Source organism: Gopherus evgoodei, chromosome 3 (genome assembly GCF_007399415.2).
Source record: "Gopherus evgoodei ecotype Sinaloan lineage chromosome 3, rGopEvg1_v1.p, whole genome shotgun sequence".
NCBI classification, from domain to species: Eukaryota; Metazoa; Chordata; order Testudines; family Testudinidae; genus Gopherus; species Gopherus evgoodei.
In genome coordinates, this window is record NC_044324.1 from 57267694 (window position 1) to 57293483 (window position 25790).

At 45.3% G+C, this 25790-nt stretch overlaps 1 protein-coding gene and 1 long non-coding RNA gene across 2 annotated transcripts in view; one reads left to right on the forward strand and one right to left on the reverse strand.

Annotated features, from left to right (window-relative positions):
• The window catches only part of DST (dystonin), a 550812-nt gene that overhangs the window by 521372 nt on the left and 3650 nt on the right, over positions 1 to 25790 (reverse strand).
• LOC115648288 lies at positions 611 to 19272 on the forward strand. The gene is made up of 3 exons (XR_003999509.1): positions 611 to 647; positions 4784 to 4791; positions 19137 to 19272. It is a non-coding gene; the product is annotated as an uncharacterized LOC115648288 (long non-coding RNA).

Below are 25790 nucleotides of genomic sequence, written 5' to 3' on the forward strand. Positions count from 1 at the left end.
AATTATTAGGACTAGAGCAGTGGTTCTCAAACTGGGGCTACCGCTTATGTAGGGAAAGCCCCTGGTGGGCTGGGCTGGTTTGTTTACCTGCTAGGTCTGCAGGTTCGGCCAATATCGGCTCCCACTGGCCACAGTTCGCTGCTCCAGGCCAATGGGAGCTGCGGGAAGTGGCGGCCAGCAAATCCCTTGTCCCACGCCACTTCCCGCAGCCCCTATTGGCCTGAGCAGCGAACCTGCAGATCTGGCAGATAAATAAACCGGCCCGGCCCACCAGGGGGTTCCCATACACAAGCGGAAGCCCCAGTTTGAGAACAACTAGACTAGAGAGAAAAAAACACTGAGGATGAAGGTTTACAAATACTGTAATTATAAAATTAGCATGTGGCAGTAAAGGGACATTGTTAAGTAGTTTAGGCATCACATCTCTCTCTCTCTCTCTCTCTCTCTCTCTCTCTCTCTCTCTATATGTAAGCAGAGTCAGGATAAGCTCTACCCTGACATCTGGTGGAAAGAATTTCAGAGAGTGTATTTGCATAGGCACGCCTACCCTGTCCCAGACTGCCGAGCTGTGGCACTGCTTGGTGACAAATGACTCACCCTCAGTTGGGTGGTACTTGCTAGACAAGGGACATGGGTTCCAAAACCCAGTGAATTGAGAGAGGCTGGGGACAGGTATCTGTGTCTGGTGGTGCAGTCTCCTTGTGGAGCCAGAAGCACCAGTTCCACCCTTCTCCTCTCTCCACTGTGGAATGTCAGAGTTGATTTTTTTATTCCCTCAAGAATCTAAATACAGGTTACTAAGCTGAACTCACTTTGGGCTAATGGTGCACTAGCACTGGGGCTCCCCTACTAAGAGCTGAGATCACTAAGATTTGAAATCACTAAAGAGCTGAAATTACTGAGCTGAGAGCACTGAGTGCTGTGCTAACTAGTGGGGAAGCCTGAAGCTATACTGTGGAACAGAGCAGCTGGCGGAGCGGAGCAGTTGTGGGAATGGCTGGAGCGGATCATGGGACAGCTGGTGGCAGCGGAGCGGCTGGCAGAACGGAGTAGCTGTGGGGCGGGTGGAGTGGCCCACAGAGCGAGCGGAGCTGAGCAGTTTGCAGGGAGAACTGGAGCAGCTCATGGAGCAGAGCAGCTGGTGGAGCGGAGCAGTTTCTGAGGACAGCTGGAGGAGCAGAGTGGAGTGGCTGGTAAAGCGGAGCAGTTCGTGGAGAAGGTGGAAGCAGAACCCATGGAGAGGCAGGGCAGTTGGCCCCGGACCACGTAAGGTGCCCCTTTCTACCCAGGCTGGGGGGAGGGACCTCACAGATAAACTCTCGAACTCTGGGGTGGCATTGACCAGAGACTTTTGGGTTGTTGGACTTTGGGGTGATTGGACTTAAAACCCTAAGGGGAAAAAGGACAGTGCCAAATATACTTGGAGGTGGGTTTGTGTTTATGGTTTGTGTTATAACCCTGTTTGTGGTGTTTGTCCAATGGGATGCCGCATTGATTCCTTCCTTTATTAAAAAGATTTTGCTACACTCAGACTCCGTGCTTGTGAGAGGGGAAGTATTGCCTCCTAGAGGCGCCCAGGGGTGTGTGGTATGTGAGTGTCTCAGGTCACTGGGTGGGGGCTCGAGCCGGTTATGCATTGTGTTACTGAAACGGAACCCCTGAATACTGAATCCGGCCCTTGTTGCTGCCAACTCAGAGGGGCAGAAGGGTTACATATATATGTAGATTATAACTATTATAGGCAGAGCTGGTAGTTACATTTTAATTAAGGTTGCTTAACATTTTTCATTATAAGCCTATGTTTTCAGTTGCTTGTATCTTTGCCAAACTCTATTAGATTAACATTTTCCTATGCCTGATCTCTGCCTCAGCTGAATTGTTTTGGAGAATTCCAGCAAAAATGGTTCAATCAAAAATCGGTAGTTTGCCAATGTTAATTTTTTGCTAACCATTTCTTTTAAGAGCTCTACCACTTCCAGGGTTTGGAGGAAGAACTTTAAATTTGACAGCAGAATATTCCTCAGGTCAAGGGGCTGTCTTATGCTGTCACCACACAAATTCACCCAGATTTGGCCAAGTTATGGGCCTCTGAAAATTGTTGTTTGACAAGCTCAATAAAGCTTATTATAGGCTTGTTGTGAAAATCTGTGAACATGCTTCCAACCCTATGAAGCTTCATTCCCACAGGCCAACTATACCACCCAGGCTGTCACCCCAATCACTACATGCCAACTGAATTAAGCATGCTCCGAGTATCACAAAGCTCCTACAAGCAAATCACACTGACCATGCTCCAACCCAACACACATCAATGGCACTGAATATGTTCCCAGCTCTCACTGAGCCAGGGAATAGAACCCAGGTCCCTAATTTATCATACCATCCACCTAGTCACACTGCTTTTCAGAATGAATGTGTCAAATCCTTGTCTGTGCTGTCTGTAACCAAAATACCATGTTCAATTTCACAGCCCAAAATAAAACCAATAATTCCTAATTCCCAATATTCTTGTCATGTCTACAAAACAGCTGTGTGACCTACTGTCAGTGTGTGTGCTTTATCATCCTGTAATGGATGGCCCATGTAGAAAATAACACCATTGCTACCAGCAAGTCTGTACTGTGGTCCTGGATTGCAACTCTGCTTTTGTCCCATTCAGGGCTGGGTGGTGAATAAAGTTCCATAGGATGTAAATTGTTTTTTCAGTTTTATTTTTTTTTAAAACCAAGTTAATTACAATAAAAATTATGTTAAAAATGTTATTTAGGTGGCAAATTCAAGCAAAGTTAGCAAAGACCAGAATTACGGGTGTCTATGCAACCTTAATTTGTTCCCTTTGTGCCTATGCATTCTGATACAATCTTGCATGACATGATCACATATTACTTGTTTTTCCTTACCCATGCCTCATTCAATGCATAGGATGATCAGTGAATGAAGCAGAGCTTTGTAAAGAAGAGAAAGGAATTACACTTGCGTTTAAGTCACTCCACTGGGACACCGGAGAGTTGGGATCTTTTCTTGGCTCAACCTCAGACTTCACATTTGATGTGGAACAAGGCTATCATAATACATGTGTGAAAGGAGTTGAAATAAGGTGTCATGGCTAACCTTATTTCTGACATTTCCTAACTTTTGGATACTTGACATAGCCACCTTGACATTCTTTTAATACAGTTTTTGCACGTGAGAGAGAGAGAGATTTTTATAACTAAACTGTGGAACTTTCCTTTAAAGAACAATTCACTTCTGTTGGAGTAGGCAGGATGTTTGTAAAATCACAGATCTTGAGTTGGCTCCCTCTGAAGTCAAAGGCAAACTATCAGGGCCAAATTCTGCTCTTAATTATAATCCCTATCCAATTCCAATTGCACAGGGTGTAAGTTACAGCAGAATCTGGTCCTCACTTCTTCAACACGAGAAGATCATATCCATCGTGGCTAGCAAAAAACAGCCTTATGTAAGATAATGCAGCCAAGAAACTTGTGGATTCTGTGTGATCCCGAAATATTAAAAAATGTAATTCTATGATGCTACGTCATACTATTGCAAGGGGAAAAGTCTTATTGCCACAGTTTCTGTGTCACCTGCACTATGAAATAAATAACAAATATAAACAATTTATGATATCTAGTCAAATTAATCAAAGTGAAAATTAAATGAATGAGGGAAAAATAATACAGTACAAACAGAACTATTTATATAGTTGGTTCAAATCTTTAGTTTCCAGGTGAGGACCTTCTCTTTCTGTAAAAACAGGAATGTACATCACAAGTTTATCCACTGTCAGGAAAGTAATCTTAAGGAATGATATGACTAGTGTCCCCATTCTGAGTTCTGATGAGTTTGAACTCCAAATATATGCTAAATTTCAGCTACAGATACAGGACTGCTACTGTTGAAGCCTGGTCATATGCAGGGCACATTAGCTGTTCCTCTAGTCCCCTCAGAGCCGGATACAATTCTCCAGGATTGCATATTTATGTAACACAAGTATTTGTAAAAAGCTAAGCAGCTCTAAAAGCGCTTAGAGATTCGTGCCAAAGAGGATTTAAGTGTGTGGATCTCTCTTACTGAATGATTTCACGTCAAAAGAGCTTCTAGGTTTAATAATTAAATATTTTGTTTAAATAGTAAAGACTCACTGATGCCTCTTGGAAAGTGCTGTAATATATTTTGTTTATGGGCAATGCTGCTCATATGTATCTTCCCTTGTTGTTTATTGGTCGGGATATTAGCAAGAAAACAGGATCTTTGTTGCTTTAAGACCTCATTTGCTTCTGAGCTTATTCTCCACTTAAAGTCATAATCTTCTGTTTGCGGTATCACAACTGGTTGCTCTGGAGAGGATTATGATGTGATAAATGTAAAGGATCATGATTTCAGGTGGAAAGTAGGAAGCAGAGGGGAAATGAATTCCTTATCAACAAAGATAATGAAAGACAGGAGATGTCCTTGAGGCAAAACCTTCAGTGCCTACTCAATCCTGCAATGGAACCTTTGCTAGAGTGAGGGCTAAGAACTGCAAGATTTGGCTCCTTAATTATAAAAACCAGTTATAAAAAAGAAAAAAAATACAATATACTGGTTTTAGTGTCAGTATATTTTTTTCATGTGAGCTGATATTGCTGTGCTTAACGAAAAAAAGGCTTGTTTGTCACAAAACTAAGGAAGAAGCTGTTTGAAACATTAAAACTGCTAGCTATTTCCCTCTATCTCAATAATGCAATAAACAGGCCTCCTATGGCCAGGGATTAAAAAAAAAAAGAAGAAGAAGAAGAAGAAGAAGAGGTTTAGTCTAGGAATCTGCAACTACAGCTCATCCCAAAGAACAAGAAAAGATGCACCACTCCACAGCAGAACAGAAACAAACATGCTAAAGGGGGGGGAGGTTGCAAAGTGCTAATCAATGTGAGTGTAACTGACTTACATTGCATGGATGGACCTTAGCATCTCCATTTTCCCTGGTGATTTGGTCTCAGGCACATACACATAAGGACATCACATGCCATGAACTCACTGAAGGCTGGTGGGACATTTTGCTACATTCCCAGAGCTCTGATTTAACATCTAGAAATCATGTTATCTTAACATACTAATTCCTGCGTGATTCTCAGTTTTTCCACTGTGATTTCTCATCCAGAAGGGCAAGCCTTATATTTCAGGTTAAATAACGTATATGCTGACACAGAGGAGGCCTGTTATTGTATTATTAGATAGAAGGAAATAACTAGCAGGTTGTAGTGTTTCAAACAGCTTCTTCCCTAGTTTCTTGACAAAGAAGCCTTGTTTGCATTAAGCACAGCAGTATCAGAGAATTTTAACACAAGAAAAAGATTCAGTTATCTTCTAAAGACTAAAGGTAGTGGGTAAAAGGACACAAGGACCTGCACAATCTTTCTTCCTTAAGATGTGGTAGCTCAAAAGTGTCTCAGTGGCCAGAGCCACATATTCATACATCAACAGAGGACGAGGACCTCGGCACGCAGGCTCACCTTCCCTCCCCTGCCCTCCTGAACACTGCAAACCAGCTGATTGCCCCTAGGAGGTTGTAGGGTGGGGGGAAGACGGGGAGCCTGTGCGCCAAGTCCTGGCTCCCCCTCCTCCCTCCTAAACACCACAAGCCAGCTGATAGCCTTGGGCAAGAGGGAGTGGTGAGGAGCGAGGACTCAAGCGCACCTTCCGCCTCCCTCCCCTGCCTTCTGCCCACAGCAATCAGCTGGCTTGCAGCATTCAGACGGAGCAGAGGAGGGGAAGGAGCAAGGATGCTGCATGCGAAGTAAAGGGGGAGAAGGTGGGGGGGAGAAGAAGGGGGTCAAGGTTGGGGTATGGGGGGGGATGGGTGAAGAGGGTGGGCCGAGGGTTGAGCCCCCTGACATCAGCAAAGTCAGTGCCTGTGCTTGCAAAGAACAGCAAGAGGAGCAGCCGGACAATCCATCCGTCTTTCCACTCTCTGACTCCACCACCTCAACCAAGCTTCAACTCAGCAGTGATGACTGTAGTATTAAATTGTTTCTTTAAATCTGTTTAAACTTATAGTATTAAATTGCTTGTTAAATTGTTTAAATGTATAGAATGCCTTTTATCTGGTCAAAAAAAAATTCCCCTGGCACCTAACTCCCCCATTTATATTAATTCTTATGGGGAAAATTGGATTCGCTTAACATCGTTTCCCTAAAGTAACATTTTTCAGGAACATACTACAGTGTTAAGTGAGGAGTTTACTGTAACTTGCCAAAGCCATCCACTGCCCAGCCCTGACTCCGGGCCTGACGGTTTGTTCAGACCCCCCTGTGCCCCTCCAACTCCTTCACTGGGGTTGCCAACTTTCTGACCGCAGGAAACTGAACACCCTAGCCCCACCCCTTCCCCAAGGCCCCACCCATTCTCCAAGCCCCACCCCTGCTCATTCCATCCCTCCATCACTCACTTGCTCATTTTCACTGGGCTGGGGCAGATGGTTGGGGTGTGGGAGGGAGTGAGACTTCCGGCTGGGGGTGTGAGCTATGGAGTGGGGCTGGGGATGAGGGGTTTGGAGTGAAGGAGAAGGCTCTGGGCTGGGGCCCAAGGGTTTTGGAGTGTGGGAGGGGGCTCCGGGCTGACGCAGGGGGTTGGGGTGTGGGAGGGCATGAGGGCTCCTGCTGGGGGTGAAGGCTGGGGATGAGGGATTAGGGGTGTGGGAAGGGGCTCTGGGCTGGGGCCAAGGGGTTTGGAGTGTGGGAGGGGGCTCTGGGCTGAGGCAGGGGGGTTGGGGTGTGGGAGGGCATGAGGGCTCCTGCTGGGAGTGAAGGCTGGGGATGAGGGGTTTGGGGTGTAGGAAGGGGCTCCACACTGGGGCCAAGGGGTTCAGAGCATGGGAGGGGCTCAGGGCTGGGGTAGGGAGCTCGGGTGTGGGAGGGGTGCGGACTCCAGGAGTGGGTTCAGGCTCCAGGCAGCTCTGGCTGGTGCAGTTCACAGGGGCTCTGGGAGGTGTTGATGTCAAGTGGCCCCTTAAACAGCAGCCACACTAGCGCTGCCCTGCCATTTTCCAGGCCTCAGAGGCTGCTCTATATGCCATTAATCCTGAACACATGGCTTGACCAGTGCACTGAGGACAAAAGTGTTTCCTGTTCTCTGAAATCAGGGGGCGAGGGGGAAGAGGAGGAAGAGGGGGAGAGAATTCCCTGCAAGTGACACACAAATACATACCCGACTGCTGCCCCTGGCTCGCTGCGTCCCCAGCGTAGCCCAAATCACAACAGCTTCAGGGAGAGAGCTGCTGCAGGCCTCTTCCTCAGCCTCTTCCCTCCCCCTGCCATTTGCAGTGATCACCAGCCACTCTTCTTCATCCCCCTCAGGCCGGCCACTGGCTGGCACCTGTGCACCCAGCTGCTGCCCAACTATGCTCGGACTCGTTCCCGGGGAGAGCAGTCCAATTTTAGCCCCATGCTTCTGCACAGCTCATTCATCTCTGGGAGGAGTCTGACAAGCCCACAATCCCTTATCTGCTGGTCGCATGATCCCAAGATAAGCCCAGCACAGCAGCCCTTGGGGTGTAGGAGCAGGAGTTTATAATTGTACTATGAGAATGAATGTACAGTTTGATTTTATCCTGTCAGCCACCCTTTCTGAATAGCAGAAAGAAATGACAGACCAGAACAATCCTTATGACTGATTATGGTCACCCTTTTATTTTAGGATAAGTTATAATGTCTACTATGGCTTCCTATATGTATTACAAATTAGGCACTCTAGTTAAATATACATTTCTTTGTTTTAAGATTTAGAAAGTAAGAGACAGGATCCTGTATTGTCTCTATATTAAGGAGATTAGAGGAACGTTGAAGGCCTGGGCCCCAATGTAAATTGTTTTGATTATAAGATTTAAGAAGGCTTAATTTACAATGCCTTTTCTTGCTCAACATAAAAACTGCTCTATATCTTTAACTGTAAAAGACTGTTTGTGTGAAGGAGGAATGTATGCATCAGGAAAAGATAAGATGTGAAGGCCATTGTTACAGCCAGATGATCAAGGAAGGAGTGAAGAGACTTAAACGACATCAGAGAATCGACATCAGAGAATCATCAACATGTATCCATAATGAAGGGGACACTGACAACCCTGAGGTGAAGGCTGGCACCCCTAAGGACAATTGATTAAATCAAAACAAAAGACAGGATGACCCTCTCAGAGGTGTATTGGATGTTTACATCAAAAGATACACCAGTTAAGAGTAACCCAGTCACAAACGGACACAACAAAATCCATAGACTTCAACAGAGAAAAAACACTATAAGAACGGGGTGCTCTGCCATGGGGCTTTGGATTCATCTTGCCACACTCTAGGAGCATCGGATCATGACCGACAGAGCCCTGCTGCCCTCTGTGACCAATCTGGCTGGCCACTAAATTGGTCCAGATTCTGGACTGGTAACTATAAACATCAACTGGCGAGACTGTGTACATGGTGTGTGTGTGATTGAAAAGCATATGCTAACTGCTGTATTCTCAATAAATGTGGCGTTTTTGCCTTCTCCTCTACAAAAGATCCCGTGTGCTTTGTATAGCATGACAGGAGAGCAGTGGACCGGGCAGGGAGAAGGCTGAAGGCACTTCTTAAAGGCCACAATACCCACTCTGCAAGGAGCCCCCAGGCACCGTGACAGCTGCTGCCCAGGGTTAACCCTGCCAGCCCCAGCCTGCAGTTAAATGCCTTTCCCAGCCCCTCTTCTGGGATCCATGCCCTGCCCGCCGGGGCTCACACCACCCTAAAGCTCCACAGAGAGAACTGCTGCAGGCCCCCTCCTCATCCCCATGCCGCCAACCGGACTTTTAACAGCCCGGTCAGCAGTGCCGACTGGAGCTGCCAGGGTCCCTTTTTGACAAGACGTTCCAGGTTAAAACCAGACACCTGACAACCCTATCCTTCACAGAATATGGAAGGGGTGGGCTGCCCTCTGACCAGCAGTTCCTCAAGGAACTGAAACCTGCAAGACCAAGTCACCAATCTGCAGACAGAACCTCGTACTACAAAGCCAAGCTACATAGTCTGCAATGGAAGCACAGATCTTGCATGAGAAAGTACCCTGCTCACAGGGAGAAGCAGCTACACTAGGTACCTGAGCAAACCACCATCGCCTGAACAGGATCCCGCTGTCCCACTACCCAAACGGCTTGACAGGAACCTTTGGAAATTCCCGGGGTTTATGAATAAATGCAGACTGTCCTTCCAGCTCCACCGCAGAATGTATCCCACACACTAGTGGGACTAATAGTTAGCCTTCTCACCGGCTAAGAGCTCAGCTGGGCTCCCCCAACATTGGCGCAGAGCAGCCCAGTGCTCTCCGACTGGGGACACCTTCCTGCAAGCCTTCTTGACCATCTTTGACAATCCACATTACGTCCACTCCACAGAGGCTCGTGGAACAAGGAACCTATTTCTGAACCCCTGCCCACAAAGCCTAGTAAATTTGTCAATGCCACATTTCACCACAACCTGAGCTCCCCCATACAGTCCACCCTGAAAGAAGATCCACACATCCAAGGAATCTAATCTATGACATTAGGGACTAAGATACTCTGTTCCATGTGGGATGGGGAGTCATAAACAGATTGTTAAGGGTTAATGTCTCTTCTACCTGTAAAGGGTTACAAGCAGGGAACTGGACACCTGACCAGAAGACCAATCAGAAGACAAGATACTTTTAAATTTGGGTGGAGGGAAGCTTTTGTGTGTGTTCTTTGTCCGTTGTGTGTTCTTCTCTCGGAGGGTCTGAGAGAGACCAGACATTACTACAGGCTCTCCAAGTTTCTTTTCAAATAGTAAGTAAAAACAGGCGGTTTAGGCTTTTTGATTGTTTTACTCTATTTGCAATTGTGGATCTGGCTGGGTAACTCACCAGGACGGGTGGGGGAGACAGGAGGGGGAAGAGATAGAATATCTCGCTGTTTTCCTTGAATCTGTTTGCCTCTTTGTGGAAGGGAAGGGAGATGCTTCTCTGTATGCTGATTTAAGAGGTTAGATCAGTATCTCCCAGGATAGCCCAGGGAGGGAAATTCTGGGAGGGGGAAAGATGGGGGAATGATTTATTTCTCCTTGTTTTAAGAACCCAAGGGATCTGGGTTCTTGGGGTCCCCAGGGAAGGCTAGGGAGATCAGAGTGCCCCAAAACACTATATTTTTGGGTGGTGGCAGTGCTATCAGATCTAAGCTGGTAATTAAGCTTAGGGGAATTCACGCTAGTACCCATATTTTGGACGCTGAGGTCCATATTTGGGAATTATACTATGACATGATGTGCAGCATGTGGGAAAGATAAGAATCCAAAAGCCTGTAAGATTATTAATTTTCTTTTCTCTGCTAGCTGCTTGTAAGCAGAGAGAAGGGTTTTTTTTTTTAAACCTACAGCCAGAGAAATTTTTTTCCTTGCTCCTTTCTGGCTGTCCATTGAGAGTGCCTCAGGCAGGGCCATTAAGTTTAACAAGGGTCTTTTGTTAGACAATAGAACTCCAGCTGTGAGTCAACTACACCAGCAGAACACACATGCAAATGAAGGGTTTCTTTTTGTGCTAGTTTTATCAGGGAAGGCTACCTAGGAAAAGTTAGAAGGGCACTGTTGCTAGGCAACAAAGAAGCAGCAGTTCAGGCAGTAAAACACCAGAGGGCACCCCAACACAAGAAAGCAGGAACCATGACTACCAAGGACCTGAAACAGTAACCAGCGAGACTGGAGGCAGAGGAACAATTCAAAGATGCAGAGCACAACGAGACATGGAAAAAAAAACTACAAGAGATGGAGCTAAGAGAAAGAGAAAGAGAAAGAGAGGTGGCCCACAAAAGAGAACAAGAAGACAGAGAGGCAGCCTACAAAAGAGAGCATGCAGCCAAAGATGCAGACCACCAAAGACAGCTGGAACTCCAGAGGGAGACCTACCAGCAAGCCCTGGAATTAGAAAAGGCTAAGCAACAGAACACAGCCAATCCTAACAACCCGTCTCAAGTTGTTGTTCCACATCCCAAAAAATTTCCCACCTAGAAGGCAGGTGATGACACTGAGGCCTTCTTAGAAAATTTTGAAAGAGCCTGCCTTGGGTACAGCATCCCTGAAGACCAGTACATGATAGAGCTGAGACCACAGCTCAGTGGACCTTTAGCAGAGGTGGCAGCTGAAATGCCTAAGGAGAACATGAAGGATTATAAACTTTTTCAAACCAAGGCCAGATACAGAATGGGGATAACACCTGAACATGCCCATCGGCGGTTCAGAGCCCTAAAATAGAACCCAGACGTGTCATTCCCCCGACATGCCTACCACATTGCAAAGAATTATGAAGCCTGGATATCAGGAACAAAGGTTAACAATCTGGACGAGCTGCACCTCCTGATACAAGTGGAGCAGTTCTTAGATGGTGTTCTGGAGGAAACAGAAAGGTACATCCAAGATGAAAAGCCCAAAACAGTAATCGAGGCGGGGGAGATTGGAGCCAAATGGACGGAAGTGGCAGAAAAGAAAAACCTACTGTCAAGGGGAACAAATACCCCAGGGGGCACACCGACAATAAACCCTATAACCGAGGGCAGCCCAAGACCCCACCTACAACCCAAGGAAGCCACAGACGCCCTATTTCTTCCACCTCACCAGTCTCCAGTAACCCACCTCGGCCCAGTGACCAGTCAGCTGGAAGATGCTTTAAGTGTAATGAACTGGGACATATAAAGGCCAACTGCCCAAAGAACCCCAACCGAGTGCAGTTCATTACACCACCCTCACACCAAAGATCCTCAGGCCCAGATGCGGAGAGTGGGCGGAAAGAAGGTTACTGCGTGGAGAGACACGGGGGCACAAGTGTCAGCTATCCACCAATCCTTCATCGACCCCAAATTCATCAACCCAAAGGCCAAAGTTACAATTTACCCCTTCATGTCACAAGCTGTAGACTTGCCTACAGCTGAACTGCCTGTCCAGTACAAAGGCTGGTCAGGAATGTGGACTTTTGCAGTCTATGACAATTATTCCATCCCCATGCTACTGGGGGAAGACTTGGCCAACCAGGTGAAGCGGGGAAAGAGAGTGGGAATGGTTACCCGCAGCCAAACCAGGCAAGCTTCCAGACCCATTCCTGTTCCTGAGCCGTCCACAGAGGCCCCGTCTGTGTTACAAGAGACCCAGACAGAGGTAGTGGACCTGGATCCCATGCCAACAATGGAAACAGCCATAGTGCTTCCAGTCCCAGACCAGGAACTGGAAAAGCAGGCAGCACCAGAACTGTTGCCAGCACTGACAACAGTGCTTGCAAATCCATCTTCAACCCCAATGCCAGAGGGCACCAGCGAGCCTGAACTGGCAGAAGCAGCAGACAACCACACCCAAGAGGCTCAGCCAGAGCCTGAAATACCCCCTGGTGCACCAGCGGAGAGCGGTTCACCAGCAACGGAAACAACCCCCTCATCTACATCGCTTCCAGAGGGACCAAGCCCAAGTCCACAGTCTGAGGAAGAACTGGTGTCTCCAGCTTCCAGGGAACAGTTCCAGACTGAGCAGGAAGCAGATGACAGCCTTCAGAAAGCTTGGGCAGTGGCACGGAGCACCCCACCGCCTCTCAGCTCTTCTAATCAATCCCGGTTTGTTGCAGAACAAGGACTTTTGTACAAGGAAACTCTTTCTGGTGGACACCAGGAAAACTGGCATCCGCAAAAACAGTTGGTGGTTCCAACTAAGTACCGGGAAAAGTTCTTAAGCTTAGCCCATGATCATCCCAGTGGCCATGCTGGGGTGAACAGAACCAAAGACTGGTTGGGGAAGTCCTTCCACTGGGAGGGGATGGGCAAGGACATTGCCAAGTATGTCCGGTCTTGTGGGGTGTGCCAAAGAGTGGGAAAGCCCCAAGACCAGGTCAAGGCCCCTCTACAGCCACTCCCCATAATTGAGGTCCCATTTCAGCTAGTAGCTGTGGATATTCTGGGTCCTTTCCCAAAAAAGACACCCAGAGGAAAGCAGTACGTACTGACTTTCATGGACTTTGCTACCCAATGGCCGGAAGCAGTAGCTCTAGGCAACACCAGGGCTAAAGCTGTGTGCCTGGCCCTAACAGACATTTTTGCCAGGGTAAGTTGGCCCTCCGACATCCTTACAGATGCAGGATCTAATTTCCTGGCAGGGACCATGCAGAAACTGTGGGAAACTCATGGGGTGAACCACTTAGCTGCCACCCCGTACCACCCTCAAACCAATGGCCTGGTGGAAAGGTTTAATGGAACTTTGGGGGCCATGATACGTAAATTTGTCAATGAACACTCCAATGACTGGGACCTAGTCTTGCAGCAGTTGCTTTTTGCCTACAGGGCTGTACCACATCCCAGTTTAGGGTTTTCACCGTTTGAACTTGTGTATGGTCATGAGGTTAAGGGGCCATTACAGCTGGTAAAGCAGCAATGGGAGGGGTTTACGCCTTCTCCAGGGACTAACATTCTGGACTTTGTAAGCAACCTACAAAACACCCTCCGACACTCTTTAGCCCTTGCTAAAGGAAACCTAAAGGATGCTCAAAAAGAGCAAAAGGCCTGGTATGATAGACATACCAGATAGCGTTCCTTCAACGTAGGAGACCAGGTTATGGTCTTGAAGGCGCAACAGGCCCATAAGATGGAAGCATCATGGGAAGGGCCATTCATGGTCCAAGAGCGCCTGGGAACTGTGAACCACCTCATAGCATTTCCCAATTCCTCCCTACAGCCCAGAGTGTACCATGTTAATTCTCTCAAGCCCTTTTATTCCAGAGACTTACAGGTTTGTCAGTTTACAGTCCAGGGAGGAGATGACGCTGAGTGGCCTGACAGTGTCTACTACGAAAGGAAAAAAGACAGTGGCGTGGAAGAGGTGAACCTCTCAACCACCCTGGAATGTCTGCAGCGGCAACAAATAAAGGAGCTGTGCACTAGCTTCGCCCCATTGTTCTCAGCCACCCCAGGACGGACTGAACGGGCATACCACTCCATTGACACAGGTAATGCTCACCCAGTTAGAACCCCACACTACCGGGTGTCTCCTCATGCCCAAGCTGCTATAGAATGGGAGATCCAAAACATGCTACAGATGGGTATAATCCGCTCATCTACCAGTGCATGGGCATCTCCAGTGGTTCTGGTACCCAAACCAGATGGGGAAATATGCTTTTGCATGGACTACTGTAAGCTAAATGCGGTAACTCGTCCGGACAACTATCCAATGCCACGCACCGATAAGCTATTGGAAAAGTTGGGACGTGCCCAATTCATATCTACAATAGACTTAACCAAGGGGTACTGGCAAGTACCGCTAGATGAACCTGCCAAGGAAAGGTCAGCATTCATCACCCATGCGGGGGTGTATGAATTTAATGTACTTCCTTTCGGGCTGCGAAATGCACCCGCCACCTTCCAGAGGCTGGTAGATGGTCTACTAGCAGGACTGGGAGAATATGCAGTGGCCTACCTCGATGATGTGGCCATCTTTTCTGACTCCTGGCCCGAACACCTAGAACACCTGGAAAAGGTCTTTGAGCGCATCAGGCAGGCAGGACTAACTGTTAAGGCCAAAAAGTGTCAAATAGGCCAAAACAGAGTGACTTACCTGGGACACCAGGTGGGTCGAGGAACCATAAACTCCCTACAGGCCAAGGTGGATGCTATCCAAAAGTGGCCTGTCCCAAAGTCAAAGAAACAGGTCCAATCCTTCTTAGGCTTTGCCGGGTACTACAGGCAATTTGTACCACACTACAGCCAAATTGCTGCCCCACTGACCGGCCTGACCAAAAAGATCCAGCCGAATGCAGTCAAGTGGACTAATGAGTGTCAGAAGGTCTTTACCCAGCTTAAGGCGATGCTCATGTCAGACCCTGTGCTAAGGGCCCCGGACTTTGACAAACCATTCCTAGTAACCACCGATGCATCTGAGCGTGGTATAGGAGCAGTTCTCATGCAGGAAGAACCAGATCACAACTTCCACCCTGTCGTGTTTCTCAGCAAGAAACTGTCTGAGAGGGAAAGCCACTGGTCAGTCAGTGAAAAGGAATGCTACGCCATTATATACGCCCTGGAAAAGCTATGCCCATACGTTTTGGGACAGCGGTTCCAGCTACAAACCGACCATGCTGCGCTAAAGTGGCTTCATACTGCCAAGGGGAACAACAAAAAAACTGCTTCGATAGAGTTTAGCTCTCCAAGATTTTGATTTTGAAATTCAACACATTTCAGGAGCTTCTAACAAAGTAGCTGATGCACTCTCTCGTGAAAGTTTCCCACAATCCACTGGTTGAAATTTGTCCTTGAAATGTAGAAAGTCTTGTAGTTTACATACTTAGTAGTATATGTAAAGGTGCATGTGTTGTATTAATCTGTTTATTTTAGAGTTCTAGGAAGAAATCGCCGCCCGTGAGGTTCCCCACTGTCTGCGATTTGGGGGGTGTGTCATAAACAGATTGTTAAGGGTTAATGTCTCTTCTACCTGTAAAGGGTTACAAGCAGGGAACTGGACACCTGACCAGAAGACCAATCAGAAGACAAGATACTTTTAAATTTGGGTGGAGGGAAGCTTTTGTGTGTGTTCTTTGTCCGTTGTGTGTTCTTCTCTCGGAGGGTCTGAGAGAGACCAGACATTACTACAGGCTCTCTAAGTTTCTTTTCAAATAGTAAGTAAAAACAGGCGGTTTAGGCTTTTGATTGTTTTACTCTATTTGCAATTGTGGATCTGGCTGGGTAACTTTTATATGTGTAGTTGCTGGGAATATTTTGATTTGTATTGGTACTGGGGGGAAAGTCTCTTTCTGGTGTCTGTGAGCTATAGGACCCTGTAATATTTACATCTTGAAGTTACAGAGATAATTCTTTACTTTTTCCTTTCTTTTATTAAAAGATTTCTTTTTAGAGAACCTGATCGATTTTTTTTTCTTGTTTCCCTTGTTTTATTCCAGGGGATTGGGATAACTCACTAGGACGGGTGGGGGAGATGGAAGGGGGAAGAGATAGAATCTCTCTCTGTTTTCCTTGAATCTGTTTGCCTCTTTGTGGAAGGGAAGGGAGATGCTTCTTTAAGAGGTTGGATCAGTATCTCTCAGGATAGCCCAGGGAGGGAAATTCTGGGACGGGGAAAGGTGGGGGAATGGTTTATTTCTCCTTGTTTTAAGAACCCAAGGGAAGGCTGGGGAGGTCAGAGTGCCCCAAAACACTATATTTTTGGGTGGTGGCAGTGCTATCAGATCTAAGCTGGTAATTAAGCTTAGAGGATTCAGGTGCTAGTATCTCATTTTCTGAACGCTAAGGTTCAGATCTGAGAGGGAATGCTATGGCATGGTGTAACATACTTTGACAAGCACATAGATGTTCCCCCAGGGAGCCCCTGACTGGAGATGCTACAACTGTGCCATGATGCTCCACTGGCAAGTCAGTTTGCCCATTTTTTCTGGTGGCCCCACAAGCAGTCTGAAGTCCAAGTTTACATGGAATCCTGTGAGTGCTGTGCACACAGCAAGATGCTCCAGACTAGACCACTCAGCACCTTCATACCCTATAGACTCCAGGTAGGCCTTGGTCTGCCATCCCCCTAGACTTTACTGTGGAACTCCCAGCATCTGATGGCCACACCATAGTCTTACCTGTTGTGGACAGTCTGACTAAAAAAGACCCACTTCATCCCCTGCAACAACCTACCCTCTATCAAGGCTACTGTCAAACCCTTGGAGCTGGGTCATCTTCACAGATTTCCAGAATACACAGTTTCAGACCAAGTCCCACAGTTTATCTTTCACTTTTGGTACTAAGCATTCTGGTTACTGCATGTCTGCCTATTGACCTCCACCACATACCACCCTCAAACAAATCAACAAAACTAAAGGCTGAGCCCAGTACTGGAATAATACTTGAGACGTTTCATGAACTATCACCAAGATAACTGCTCCACAATTCTGTATGCAAAATTTTCATATAACAATGCAAACCATGCTTCTACAGGTTAGAGCCCATTCTTCAGATTCCACTCTCATTTTCACCTGGCACTACAAGCAACCTCCCCAAACCCAGCCGCCACCAACTGAGTCCAACAGAGTCATCCATCTCAGCCAAGAGGAGCTCAAGAACCACTCAGAAGAAGTGAAGAAGGCTTACAAGAGGCATGTAGACCATCAGTGTCAGGAAGCTCTGGTGTTCAGAGTAGGCCAGAAGGTAAGGTTCACCACAATGCATCTCCACACCAGTCGACCTTTCCAGAAACTTGGCCACCAGTTCCTGGGACCATTCCAGATATGCCAACAGATCAACCCAGTTATCTTTAAACTACAGCTTCCCCAGTACCTCAAAATACACCCACTTTTTTATGTTTCCATTTGGTAGCTCTATACTGAGAACACCTTTCCCGACCAAACCACACCCCTGCCTCCACTAGTCAAAATCCAGAGTCATGAGGAGCATGCCATCCTTGATTCCCAACAGATACGCAGTTGCTTGTACTAGGTCATAGACTGGAGGGCTATGGTTTCCCATGTTCATGTCCCTGACCTAGTCAGGATGTTCAACAGGACTCAACCCAACAAGCCTAAACAGGCATCACACCAAGAGGGGGACCTGAAGAGGGAGGTGCTGTAAGAACCTCGTGAGGATTCCAGGCTGCTAACATTTCTGCACTGCCACCGGATGCTGAGGCTGGATTCCTGCTAGGGGACCATCGGAAGCTAGACATTGCTGGAAGTACTGTCCAGTGGGGCCTGAGTAGCCCACTGATTGGCCCTTGCTGGTATATTAACCGGGAAGATAGCACAGGGAGTTTTCTCTGTAACAATACAGACTGCCTGCTTGCTCTGCTATAGAACTTGCTATGAACCCTTAGATTCCAGCTCCTGACTCTGGCTCATCCCCAACTCAACCACTTGTCTCCTGTCTGCAACTCAGCACCTGACCCTGATTTCCTGGCATCCTCACCAAGACTGATCCTGATTCCATTACTTGCCTCCTGTCTGCATGTCTTTGCCTGACCCTGACTTCCTGGTATCTTGACCCACCTCATCCCTGACTCCACTACACATCTCCTGACCACAATTTGGTATCTGACATATACATAGGCTGCCCAGTGGCTGGCCCTTTCAGTCCTCTGTTACTGCTCTTTTCTTTGTTCTCCTAGTGTTGAGAGATTCCTGGTATGCATCATGAATCAGGAGTGAGGGATTCACTAGCAAACTTGTCCTTTTATAAATTAAACTTGAAATTTTAGTGTTAAAAATACAGCACTGGAAGGAACGAAAGAAACATTTCAAATGTAACACAGAATGAAAAACACACAAGTAATACACAGCTACTGTTCTGGCTACCCATATCCAACAGGCTAGTCTGGAAAAAATGAAACGTTTCTGTCCAATACTTCCCTTTTGAATGGTTATTGGTGAGGGAGGAGCTTCATCATGCTCCAGTCAGCAAATATGGGTGGCCTCTCACAATCCTGCTATGAGTACAATGGCTAGAAAACTCCCCCGAGATTTAGCAGAAATATGAGGAGTCACCTAATTGTAAGTGACTAGTCTGGGGAGACACTTCGTCTGAAAAGCTGGCTAACTGATAAATCTGAAAATGTAATTGTAAATGGGGAATAATCAAGCGGGTGTGTTTCTCTCCTGCAGGGATTGTTTCTTGGCCCTTGGTTACATGATGTTTTTATTAATGACCTGGAAGAAAAGACAAAATCACTGATCAAGTTTGCAAATAACACAAAAATTGGAGGAGTGGTAAATAATGAAGAAGACAGATCACTGATACAGAGTGATTTGGATCACTTGGTTTGCTGGGTACAAGCAAACAATATATGTTTTATTATGGTGTAAGCAGAGTCAGGATGAGTGCTACCCTGACATCTGGTGGTGAATTGTAGGGAATGTGGAAAGAATTCCAAGAATTTCAAAGAATGGGGAAAGATTTGCATTGGCATCCACCCTCCACTTAGCATAAGCCCACAGCAGACTGGGATGGTTATTTAACAGCTCTGGGATCCCCAGTTTCTTTGTTATTGGGGCAGGAAAAAAAAAGTTTGTCACCCTGATTGTGTGAATGGGGAGCTGTGGGACTGCTTTGTGACAGAGATGACTCAACCTTAGTGGGTGGTACTTGCTAAACATGGGACCCCAAAACCCCATGAAGAGAGAGAGAGGTTGGGGACCGGTGTGTGTACTTGGTGGTATGGGCCCCTTGTGAGGGCCTGGAGCACCAATTGCACATCCTGCTCTCTCCACTGTGGAATGTCAGAGTTGATTTTTTATTCCCTTAAGAATCCAGATACAGGTTACTGAGCTGAACTCACTTTTGGCTAATGGTGCACTAGCACTGGGGCTCCCCTACTATGAGCTAAAATCACTAAGAGCTGAAATCACTGAGCTGAGAGCACTGAGTACTGTGCTAACTAGTGGGGAGCCCAAAGCTATACTGTGGAACAGAGCAGCTGGCGGAATGGAGCAGTTTGTGGGGACGGCTGGAGCGGATCACCGGACAGCTGGTGGAGCAGAGCGGCTGGCAGAGCGGAGTAGCTGTGGGACGGGTGGAGCGGCCCCCAGAGCGAGCGGAGCCGAGCAGTTTGCAGGGACAACTGGAGCAGCTCACGGGACAGCTGGTGGAGCAGAGCAGTTTGTGAGGACGGCTGGAGGAGCAGAGTGGAGCGGCTGGTAAAGCAGAGCAGTTCGTGGAGAAGGCAGGAGCAGAACCCACGGAGAGGCAGGGCAGTTGGCCCCGGACCACGTAAGGTGCCCCTTTCTACCCAGGCTGGGGGGAGGGACCTCTGCAGATAGACTCTCAAACTTTGGGGCTGCACTGACCCAGGACAGAGACTTTTGGATTGTGGGACTGTGGGTGATTTGGGGGGTTGCTGGACTCAAGAGCCCAGGAAAGAGGACATAGCCCAATTTCCTGGGGTGGGTCTTTGCTCACGGTTTGGTCTATGAACTCTAGTTGAGGTGTTTTCCCAATTTAGTGTTTGTTGTTTATCTCATGTATTAAACCTTTTCTGCTATACCGAGACTCTGTGCTTGCAAGAGGGGAAGCATTGCCTCTTTGAGGCACATAGGGGTGTGAGTAAGATTTTCCCAGGTCACTGGGTGGGGGCTCGAGCTGGTTTGGCATTGGGTTATTGAAACGGAACCCCTGGATACTGAACCCGGCCCTTGTTGCTGCCAACTCAGAGGGGCAGAAGGGTTACAATGGTTAAAATGTAAATGTACGTATCTAGGAACAAAGAATGTAGGCCATATTCGCAGGATCGGGGATTCTATCCTGGGAACCACTGACTCTGAAAAAGATTTTGGGAGGGGATGGATAATCAGCTGAACATGTGCTCCAGTGTGACACTGACACCAAAAGGGCTAATGTGATCCTTGGATGCATAAACAGGGGAATCTCAAGTAGGAGTAAAGAGGTTATTTTACCTCTGTATTTGGCACTGGTCTAACTGCTACTAGAATAATGTGTCCAGTTCTGGTGTCAACAATTCAAGAAGAATGTTGATAATTTGGAGGTAGTTTAGAAAAGAGCCCCAAGAATGATTAAAGGAGTAGAAAACATTCCTTATAGTGACAGATTCCAGGAACTCAATCCATTTAGCTTACCAAAGAGAAGAATAAGGAGTGACTTGATTATAATCTATAAGGACCTACATGGGGAACAAATGTTGGATATTGGGCTCCTCAATCCAATGGTTGGAAGTTCCGGATTCAGACTGGAAATATGGAGCAAATTTTCAATAGTGAGAGTAATTAACCACTGAACAATTTATCAAGAGTGGTGTTAGATTCTCAGTCACTAGCACTTTTTTAAATCAAGATTGCATGTTTTTCTAAAAGGTGTGTAGTTAGAAGGAGAACTGCAGAGCAAAGGTGTGAAGTGGTCCCTGAGGAAGGCAGCTGGGGTTGGGAAAGAAGACACAGCTGAAAGTTTTGTTTTTCATTTGGGGAAAGGCAGGTCAGGCCTTGCATCTTCTCCAGCAGCCCAGACAGCAGGAAGAGACACTACCCTAGGGAGAAGGCGCTATACCCAGCTTAAGGCTGGGTGGTAGATTTGGTTTTTGTGTTTGGTTTTAGGAACTATCTGTTAATAAAGAAACCAAACCCCAAGAAGGGCTGTGATTGGATGAGCATGTTTAAGGATCCCTGATGAAGGGGAAAACAGGAGCAGGACACTGCAGAGGCACCTCTGGCCATGAGGCAGTGCTTGGGTGGTAGCCACTGTGTTACAAGGGCATTAGGAGCTCAGTGTGTGTTATTAACTGGTGTGCAATACAACTGAGGTTGTGACTTCATCAAAATTATATATTTCTAGAAAAGTAAACAACAGTATTTACTAGAGGGATGTATTTGACTCTGTAAATACAGCTACAAAACCCGAGAGGGGACTTATAAAAATGCATGTATGGAAAATGAAGTAACAGGGACAGCTGCTAATTATGGGCCAGATTCTTTTCTCCTTACTCAGGCACTGTATCCCTTACCTACAGGGAGCCCTGGGGCTGTATGATCTCATGATGGAGGTCTGAGCATCTCTAGTGCAATCCTCTTTCAAAGGGTGGGAGGTGAGGACCTCTGGGGGCTGTTGCTGCAGTGATGCAATGCCAATACTTTAACAAGGACCAACTGAGAGACCCCTCCAGCGTTTCAGTGTGCTGTAGTCAGGCTGCCACATTAGCAGCGTTCCAGGAGAGCGCTACAGAAAGCAAGAAGCCAGCACAGAGACACAGAACTGCCTACTTCTTCCAAAGGAAGGCAAACTTCGTCCTCCTCCATGGGAGTCTTCAGAGGAAACTCCATAAATGAAAGCTTGTAAATTTTCCTGGCCTCTATGTGGGATTCTTCACATAAGGAAACCATCTGACTCTATTCTGTTAACCATTACTATAATTATTATGATAGTACCCCAAGGATCCAGTCAAAATTAGGGTCCATTGTGGTAGGCACTATACAAACAATATTTACAATCTATCTATACAAGACAGACAAACAAAAATGGACATATAAAATACATGCATATAGTCAATGGTACATAATTTGCAAGTTATTTGCTCAGTGTCACATCTTCTGTACAGGCTATATTCTGAAAGCAAAGGGAAATTCAGGATTTGTCCTGATATAGTTATAGATCTGTATATTCCCATCTACAAATGTTTTTACGCACATGTATGAAAATGTTTTATTTTTGTCTCTGATTTTCTGTGATGGTTTTCTGTCATCACACTATTCCTTGACTCTTCAACAGTTAATATAAAATAGTTTAAATATCCTGGAGGGGGAAAATGTGTCATATACAATAGAAAAAGTATTTTCAAATTGATTCACCCCTCCGAGAATAGAAGACAACCTTTGAATAGGTGAATGCATCCATTTCTCTATTACTGTATGCTTCTGTCTATCCTTGAATGTATTCCCTCCAATCAAATACAAGCCTGTAATTCAGCCTGGAGGCTCTGTGGATTTTTCTCTTTACTCTAGCAGCTAGATACACATCTTCAGCAGTTTATAAATAACTCTAGAACTCTTGTGATTAATTATAGCACAAGTGTTCAAAGACTATTCATTATTGTTTTTAAGAATATCCAGAATTGTATTTTTAGCTAGTTGTCTTGCAACTAGACTCAGTAGTGGGATGATTGTGATTAAAAATAAATGTTTAAACACAGTAATGATTTCTTTATATGAGTGAAGAAGGCAACAGTTGTTGGCAAAGGTAATGCACAGATTTGCTGAGGACTCACTGTTTTGGTATAATATGTATTCAGAATACTATAAAGCATTACTTAACATTCCTATTTGTTTTTTTCTTATGAAAATTTCCATTAATCTTGCTCACCTATTTTTAGCACCAGACACGTGTCTTATCTAAATGACAGACTGAATATATATTATGTGACAGTGACTATTCAGTATTCTAAGCTAAAAAAAAAAAAAAGAAAAAAAAAAAGGTTTTTGAAATCAAAACTTTAAACTGTTAGTGGCTAAAGCTGTGGTTAACATATGCTGCCTTCTTCCATAAACAGGTTCGTAATAAAGGATCAAATCTTGCTTATCTTACTTTTATGACTAGTTCCATTGGACCTGCACCTGATCCCACTGAACTCAAAACTCCCTATGAATTACAAAACTCCCAAGGATTTGTATGAGACCAGGATCAGGCCTATCAGCTTCTTCATAGCACTACTCACTGGCCAATGGCCCCAAATATTTTATGATAGATGGCTCATCATAAATAAATAACAAACGATACTACCCAATGCATTGCTACTTACATGCAGAAATTTCTGGCACCAGTACATTTATTCCTACTATGGATTTTGGAGGCTACATGTGTTCTAATTCAGTGGTGGAGAAAACTGGAACATATTCAGAGAAAAGATTTAAATCTATGGTATTATTTTTGCTCTACATTTGAAAAACATCAAGCTGTAGTGTAGCATTTATCAAAAAGATGGTTTTCCCTTTGCCATACTGCCAACCACACATATTCAAAAATCATGAGCCAGCCCCCCCAAACATCATCAGTGACCTTAAAATCAGAAGATTTTTAAAACAATAAATTTGGTTTCATTTTATTTGACATCTTGTTTTCAAGCCTTTGGGATTCATGTTTTCAAGCTTTTCTCCACAACCATGAGAGCTAGATGCTTACTTTTTCAAAAATGAAAGGTGAGATTCTCACATGATCTCATGACTCCAGGAGCTGAAGCTATCAGAAAAACCCATATACCTCATGACTTGGCATAAAATCCCAAGAGCTAGCAACACTACCAAGTCAAATTGTAGAATGTCAGAGTTGGAAGGGACTTTAGGAAGTCATCTAGTCCAACTCCCTGCTCAAAGCAGGACCAATCCCCAGACTGATTTTTGCCCGATTCCCTAAATGGCCCCCTCAAACTGAGCTCATCACCCTGGGTTTAGCAGGCCAGTGCCCAAACCACTGAGCTGTCCCTCCCCCCTAAACCTTTAAATGATAGATTTTTAGATGCTTAAATATATGGTTACCGTATCAAATCTAACTTTATAAAATAAGCTAGTATAAAATGGAACTGGCTTGACGGGCCCAATCTTGAAGCATTTACTTACAGAGAGATCCCAAAACTCCCACTGAATACAGAACCTGATTAAATAAGTGAATGGTTTGTCATTTGGAGTTTTGAATAAATAAATAAGCAATGCCTCTCAATATTTACTTGGGTAAAACTCACATTGAGCTTTGTTGGCAGTTTTGAGCTTTGTTGGCAGGGACGAAACCCAGAATATTTCCTTCTCTAGCTGCCTCTCTGAAATTTTCTTAAAATATATAAATAGGATAACTGCATCAAGCAAAGCCTGATTTTTGCACTCATGCAACATATACAGACCCTTGGAAATTAGCTGGTCTCTAGTGACCCTGTGAATAGAGGAGGCAATTTACAAGTTTATTCCATTACCAGTTCCAGTGGTGTTTCCCATGCTAAGCACAGGGAGTCCAACTCAAACTGGTAGAAGCTTCAAAATCGAGTGAAATTGTGAAGGGCAACTGCAGTAACAATTGCTTTAAAGAACTAGTGTTCCAATAACTATCAAGGCCAAAACAGCCACTCAGGTTCAGTGAAAGTTGCACAACTGAAAATCAGCTTAAATTGGTTGTAAATGAGTGTCAGCAGGGCAGGTGGGGAGAGAGGAATCTGTGGTATCTTACAACTACTCAGATCTTCCAGTTGGTTGCTTTTCTTGCTGCAATCCTTTGTTTTAACCCCCTAGAGAGTATATGTCATACCAATCTACCTTCACGAGGACTTATGTCAATTTACCTCTTACTTTGGCCTAATACGTAATTTTTTTCCAACAACAAAAGTCTGAAATATCTGTGTAGTGCTTATAATATATTGCTGATATATGTGTTTTGCAAAGACTTTCAAAACTTGGAGGTAATTTTACCCCCCAGAAAAGAGCACGGTACTCTCATGAAATTTATCAGAACGCAGAATTCAGCATAGGATGAGTTATGGAGTATAAATAACTGTTCAAAAGTTAATATCCACCCTTCCATTACCTCATCAGAGATGGGATTATATTGCTTTACAGTGTGCTATCCTCATTAATTTTTAAAATAGGGATAATGTTTTAGTACTAAAGACAGCAACAGATTAATAGTGCTCACTAGAGACAGTCATAATAGGCATGTACCATGCAAGCTATAGTTCTGACTATGAACTTCAATACTGATTTGCAACACCCATTCTTCCAAATCTGAGTCTCTCCTGGCAGACTGCCAATCATGCAAAAATTGCCAAGAGTTCTGTGATTATGGTAATGATCATTCTCTAAGGACTACGATTAGACCACCTTAAAAGCATGTTCATGTCTGACGTTGAGTCACATTTGAATGTAAATCTCAGAAGGTGAATAACTGAAGCATAAACTCATTCTGCTATTTACCACAGATCCTGTCTTTCATCCGCATTTATTAAGGGCATATATAGCTATGTTTAATATATAACTGATCACAACTAGAACCATCCAGCCACAGCAGTAGAAAATTATAACCACAGCAGCATGATTTTACAGTCACTTTTGGGGCAAGAAACTACAAACTCCAACTTTCCAAATATGATTCTTTGTCTTTTGTCAGATTTTATATGAATCGATATAAAGTCGATAATAATTCTGTGCTATAGTACAAAATGCTAAACTTTGCTAAACTAATAAGAATGCTAAATTTTGTTTTATATGGCATTGCTAATGTTTGTGCAAGGATCCTCATTATACAGTATTTTGTAATTCAGCAATTTTTAATATTCCTTAAAATAAATATTTATTTTCAA